A 6,418-nucleotide genomic window follows, 5' to 3' on the forward strand; every position below is an offset into this window, starting at 1 on the left:
CGGTAGCTCAATTGCACGTGAAAATCAAGGAACCGATCACCAAACTTAACAACCTTGGAGAAACAATAACGAATTAGCATTCAATAAGGCATGCTCTAAATGCATTCTTGAGAACACGCGAATGAGCGTCGATAGGAGATGCCTACTACATTTCCAAGGACCTCGAGGTAAGTTGCTTAGAAAATGTATTTTCTACTTTTGAATTACATGAGTCTAAATGTGCATGCATAAGAAAGGACAAGGAGCCGAACAATAATATCACCCTGAACTAAGGAAGGTCGAACCAAATTTAGAGTTGCCCCTCGACATGAATTAAGAAGCATACATGGTAAGAAAATTTAAAAGGTTATTTAAATCTAACAAGCTAAATGAGATGCAAGCCAAGAAAAATCCACGAGGTAAAAGAAAAATTAGATGCTATAACTATGATGAAGAGGGGCATTTAAAGGACAACTACCCAAGACTGAAAAATAAAGGGTCAAACACGTCCAAACACAAATCTCATGGCTACGTGGGATGAAGCATCATCATATGTGTTAAGTATTAAAAAAAGAAAAGAAAAGAAAAAAGTTACAAGCCCATGTTAACACCATACTCATGCTCATTTCTCCACCTCACCTCTCTCTTTTCTTTTTCTTTCTTCTTCTTCCCCCATTCCTTCTCTTTTCTACTTCTCTTCAACAGCAGAAAAATTGTAGCAGCCCTATTTCCTCCTCCTGCACTTTTTCTCCTCCTTCAGCGAAGAGAAGAGCAGGCAGCCTTTCTGTCATTTTCTCCAGCCATCAACCCTTACTCTTAGCGGCACTGTCGGAGCTCATCGAAGTGTGTCAGATCTTGCTAGACCACTAGAAAAGAGGGGAAAACAAAGCCCTAGCTGTTGCCCTCTTTTCTAGCCAAACACAGCAGCCACTGGAGCTAGCTGTGGCCTTTGCTGGAGCTCTCTGAGACAACCAATGAAAAGGAAAAAGGTTTCCTCTCCCCTTACTATTCCAGCAGCTATCCTTTCTATTTTTAGCCTTCCCCAACTAACATTGTTGCCTTTCTTCTCCTCCAACAGCCAAGAGTAGCAACCCTAGTTGCTCTCTCCCTTTTCACCCACCAACAACATCATCTTGCTGCCTTTTGTTTTTCCAACAGCAGCCCTAGCTCCTGTCCTTTTCTTGGCAGCACCGCCGGAGTTCGCCAGATCTAGCTGAGATGACCAATGATGAAGGGAAAATAACCCTAGTTGCTGCCCTCTTTTTCCAACAACCATAGTAACCCATAGAAGGTATATTTTATGCTTCGTGTTAATTGATGTGTAGTTAGGAGGACTATCTAGATTAGAACAAAGGTTTCATTTAGGAATGTGAAGTGGTATGAGCTAGCAAGATTAAAATAATTCACCGATTTCGAATGATAGACAATATTTAGATTTTAGGTCATTATTCTTATTAGATAGTATTTTGATTATTTGAGTTATGTTTGATATTATGTTTGTAGACCCGAGCTTGAGTGGAGCATGATGACCTGTCGACACTCGATGATTTTGCTGTATATAAAGTGGATGCATCTCTCTTTGACTCTTATATATTTATTCTTATGCATGAATAAAGAAATAATAAAATTATATATATTTGTATAATTGTTTTCAAAAGGGAATTAAACTGATATTACAAGTAGCGAAATGGGTTAAAATAATAAAATCATGGAGGGTAAATAATTGATATTGTTTCTTGTTCACATGTGGGTTCATATTGGGATTAATATGGGAATGGTTGTTTTAAAAATTAAATAAATATTCTAAATTACTCTTCTATTGATACTTGTCTTTTTGACTTGCTTGACCTTCCATACTCTATGTTTTTGATGTTCTACCTGTTGATACTTGTAGCTTTTTATCTGTGAATCCTAGGATAATAAATTAACAAACTTGATGCGAAAATGTTAACTTAATTGACCATTTGAGATGAAAAGAGAATAATTATAATAAAATGATAAAATATAATCCTTAAAGTAAAATAATAAATATGGTAAATAAAGAATATTAAAAAGTGAAGATTATGAGTCTAACTTTATACCAGAGTTTTATATTGGAGTATTGGACCACCCATATATTATTGTGATAGCGCAGCAGCCGGTGGTCCAGAGTACGATTGTACACTCGAGGTATGGTGGCGTGATGTAGCCCTTGGTCAGTATTTATTATGTCTTTCATCAGTGAGAGCTGATAGCCCGTATGTCAGATGACGTATGCAACAGTAGTATACTCTGAGGAGGCTTTTAGCCTATACATATGATATTATGCTCTAATGATATTGGTTCTAATGATTCACTTTTTAGTTGATATATCAGATTTAGGCCATTGATATACATGTTGATATTACCATGATAACTTGTATACTAATTGATTAAATAGTAAGACTGGAGAATTGATTATAATTGATGATAACAAATGATGATAATGTGAAGATCCTAAACTCTAATGTAAAAATATTACCTGATTATAGATGATGATAACTGAAGATGAGTATACATAAATATTTATGTATAAATGAAGAATTTTAAGAATAACTTTAGTTGTAATAAAAGATTGTGATTTACTCTACTTCTCTGACTTCTTAAACAAGATTAAATTCATGCACATCTTTCTTGATTACCCACTTAGCCATTTGGCTAACTTTCTATATTCCTTAGCCTCTAGTTTTACAAGCACAGGGATCTTTTTGATATTATAGGGTCCCAGCTTTACATAGGGTTGCTTAGAGATCTCAACGTGCTAATTCCTGATTTGTTTTTAATTTTGTTTCGTTGTATTTATATTTTATTTCATGCGTTGTCTTGTACAGTTTTGTTGTTTACGAAAAGGATGATATATATATATATATATATATATATATATAATTATTCTGTTAGATAGTTCTTAAGGTTTTTTTTATTATATCATTACCGAGTGGGGTACCGAGAACTAGACCCTCGGGGTGTGACAATATGAGTCCGAAAAAGAAGAATACATCGAACTAACACTGATAGCCAATCACCAAGAATAAAATGAAAAAAACAACTATGGAAGAAAGCATCGATGAAGGGGGACCTATTTCAGAAGACAACAGTAATGAAGGGGGGAGAATCCAGCTTCAAATCAGACATGATAAGTGAGATATGGTTTATACCTCCTGATTAACTATATTTAGGTATTAAATTAATATCTAGATCTTTTTCCAAGTTAAGATCTAAATATGTAAAATTAAAAAGGGATAATGTCACGCCCCAGAGGGTCGTCAGACCAAATATCTCATGTCTTCTGTATGCATGTCAATCATATGCAACCACCAAAATACAACATCCAAAATGTAGCAATCACAACCAATAAATGCAATCCATGCATATGATGCAAATGACATGGTCACCCTTGACGCTAGTTAGCCATCTCACAATCGTGTGTGAGACTGAGTGGGTAGGGCTATGACAACTGTGCACTCTACCATCACTACTCCTGAGTGACTGAGTGGACAGGAAGCTGTCGAAATATACCTATCCTCCTACCCCAAACATAGTGGGGGAGACTAAGCTCTCATCTCCCTATGTCATAGTCAAGAGGAGGGATCCCTATCCACTACTACGCTGTAGTCACCACTACCCATGAGCGGACCAGCGGAGCCTTGACAGAGCAAAAAATGCACACACCCTGCCTGATATACCACTAACCCATGAGTGGTTGTGTGTACAAATCATGTAACTGGCGATGCGCTCAACAATAATGGAGCCGACAATCACTCAGCATGTAATCATGCAAAAATGGTGCATGACACTAAAGCATGTAACTCCTGAAAATACTTGCCTCCTCAAATATGTACCAAAAGGAAAACTGAGTCCATAACAATGATCTAGGTACACATGCCAGATAGTAAACCTAGGTACACATGCCAAGTAATAAACCTAGGTACACATGCCAAGTAATAACACTAGGTACACATGCCAAGTATATCTAGTAGCTAGACTTGTATCCGGTAATACATTGTATGTCACTACATAAGTACACAATGCAAGAATGAAGAGAACATAAGCAATAATGTAGAATAGACAACAATAAGGGCATACTACGAGTATCAAGTAGTGACATAGAGTGAGAAGTCGAGAGAAAAATACATAGAGCGAGAAGAATTGCACGGGAAGGGAGCCAATAGGTTTGGTGCATCCAAGGGACAAAAGTTGCGGAAGAGTACAATGATGGATGAGAAGGAGGTGCACGACATTCAAGGGATGAGAAGTTGGGAGGAAGCCTGCTCGAGGAGAAGGTCAGAGTAGGGCTCGGGTGAGCTCAACTTCAAATGACCGGAATATCACCTAAGTGAGCGGGATCAAAGAAGATCAACTTAGAGGTTGATCTTGAAGATTCGAGGTACCTCACTTGTGATTGAAGGCTGCTCGGGTGCTAGAATTACAGCTGTCGTATTCGAGACCCAACACGCCTCCAATATGCATGCGGTACCTCAAATGAAAAGTCGTGAAGATGCCTTAAGCAGAGGCACGAATGTACCTTCAGTTCACACAAAGGTGCCTTCCAAAGTGGCAGAGACGTTGGCGACCGTTGCACTTTGGATAAAGCTTTATCCACACTAGAGGCGCCTTGAATTCCTTTAGAGGCGCCTCAGACCTACCTCCGAGCTATATCAGCCAATGGTAACCTTATCCCAAGAGGCTATAAAAATTCCCCTAGATCTAGGAATTTAATAACAACAATTGCATTGATTTCAATTCTAATTCTTGACTTTCTAAATGTGTAAGAGGCTATTCCACCTTCAACGAAGGAGCCTTTTTAGTGAGCTTTTCAACTACCTTGGATTAACAATCATCTAAGTTGTAGACTTTTGAGTCATTTCTTTTATGTTAATTATTTATTTTTGCTAATATTGTGTCCTTGCTTAGTTTATGTTGGTGCAGTCGACCTCTAGGGTTTCGATATTCGACAATATACCTAAGTCTGATCAATTTGACCAAGGGTTAATCCAAATAGGACTTGATGTTTGGAAAAGAGTAGTCTAATCAGGACTAGATGACTAGCAAGGAGAAGTCCTAACTGGAGGTTAGGCAAAGTGGAAGTCCTGGTGAGTAAAGCCAGACCCTAGTGAGTGAAGCTAGGTAGTGGATGGAAGTCCTAGTGAGTGAAGCCATACCCTAGCGAGTGAAGTTAGGTAATAGAAGTCCTGGTGAGAGAAGTCAGACCCTAGTGAGTGAAGCTAGGTGGTGGAAGTCCTGATGAGTGATACCAGGCCCTAGTGAGTGAAGCTAGGTAGTGGAAGTCCTGGTGAGTGAAGTCAGATCCTAGTGAGTGAAGCTAGGTTATGGAAGTCCTGGTGAATGAAGTCGGGTCCTAGCGAGTGAAGTTAGGTGGAGGAAGTCTCGATGAGTGAAGTTAGGCAATGGAAGTCCTAGTGAGTGAAGCTAGGCAACCCTAGGGGGAGATAACCCTAGGTTATACTTGAATTTTGTTTTACCTTACCATTTTGTGCTAACTCAGTATTGCAAGGAAGTCTAGCTAGGTCAACAGGTCGACCAAATAGTTGGCACGAAATCCAGACAGGTCGATGGGCTGACCGAATGTCTGGAAGGTAAGTTAAGGTAAGTCACTGGAGGGAAGTGACTTGGTGAGGGTGCACTTCCCGTTCAAGGGAATAGTAGGCATAGATCCAACTTAGAACCATTTTGGGAATCTAAGTTGAGATCGTGACTAGATTCTAGTCTCAGTGAGACAGAATCTAATTACTATCCTTTTTTATTATATTTGTTAATACTTTGCTTTGCAACGTAGTATAAATTGTATTTTTGCCTCAAACTAATATTTTCTTGCAGGAAAATAATTTTTTGGAAAATGGTGGTCTGGGCGCCCGGAAGGCAAAAGTCTACCTCATCGCAAACGTGGAGCACGTTGATTGGCCGGGCCGACATCACGGTCCGGGCGCCTGGAGCACTCCTATAAAAGGAGCCTTCCTCCAGAGCTACAACATAACAACTTCTTTCCACAACTACTCTGTTGCGCTCTACTCCTGTGACGCTGCGAAGGTTCTCCGACAACCTGCGGCTCAAGTTTTTTTTTAATTATTGTCGAACTGCTAGTGAATTGCCCAACGAAAGCACTCAACAAGTGTGGGCCTTGGAGTAGGAGTCGACGAAGGCTCCGAACCAAGTAAAATTGGCACTGTTAGCATTGCATTGTGTCTTTTGTATTCCCGCTGCGTACTCGACTTGACTTTGTTACGAATTTTTCGATCGCTATTCACCCCCCTTCTAGCGAACTCTACGATCCAACAGTTTAAATAGAAAAAGATTTTTCTAACTTAATTTTTAGGATTATTCACCCCCCCTCTAGCCGTCTCACCTAGATCTACACTCAGCGCCTCCCATATATATCTGATCGGACTTGCTTAGGACTGAGGTC

Source organism: Zingiber officinale, chromosome 9B (assembly GCF_018446385.1).
Source record: "Zingiber officinale cultivar Zhangliang chromosome 9B, Zo_v1.1, whole genome shotgun sequence".
NCBI lineage: Eukaryota > Viridiplantae > Streptophyta > Magnoliopsida > Zingiberales > Zingiberaceae > Zingiber > Zingiber officinale.